Source organism: Etheostoma spectabile, chromosome 8 (genome assembly GCF_008692095.1).
Source record: "Etheostoma spectabile isolate EspeVRDwgs_2016 chromosome 8, UIUC_Espe_1.0, whole genome shotgun sequence".
NCBI lineage: Eukaryota > Metazoa > Chordata > Actinopteri > Perciformes > Percidae > Etheostoma > Etheostoma spectabile.
In genome coordinates this window covers 26969370-26970105 of record NC_045740.1, presented here as the reverse complement: position 1 = coordinate 26970105, position 736 = coordinate 26969370, and positions in this window count along the sequence as shown.

The window sequence follows — 736 nt, the reverse complement described above, 5'->3', positions numbered from 1 at the left end:
CTGATGCTAGATGCTACCTGAGTCATAGCCAACCCCGCCAAAAAACATGGGAAGAATAAGTAAATCTTTGCCAGCCTTCAAGATTACAAAGAGACCATCCTGCTTCCAGATATGTACTAATAGGCCCTGGTGCAATACTCTACCAAAGGAGTTATCTACCCCGTTAGACTCAAAGGTTTTCCAATCCTTCAGCAAACAGTCCCAAACTCTGTCCTAATCAGAGTCGCTATCTTCAGTTCCCTCGCACTGTTCTACAGAGGGAACCATTACCGGATCTCCTGAATGTGGAGGGGCCGAGGCTGAAGAGAGGTCAGACTCCCTGAGCTGTCTTCCCTTCGCTGTCTGTGAGTAGAGGGCGGCGTGTGCGGCGTGCTGGCAGACTCCTGGAGCTGTCTTCCCCTTCTTCTGTCTGTGGAGGGGCCGAGCCTGAGAGGATGTGCAGACCTGTCTGGAGCTGTTTCCCTTCTTCTAATTGAGGCGCCGGGCCTGAAGGAGGGTGGCAACCCATTGAGGCTGTCCTCACAATTCCCCTTCAGCTCTTCATACTTACCTGCAAGGTGTCACTTCTCTTCCCTGTCTTCTCTTGTGGAGGGGCCAAGGCCTGAAGAGGAGTGTGCAGACTCCCTGGATGTCGTCCCTTCTCTGTCTGTGGAGGGCTGAGGCCTGAAAGATGTGGCAGACTCCCTGAGGCAAAGGTGTGACCTTTGAGAGGCTGAGGGACAACCATATTCAGGTT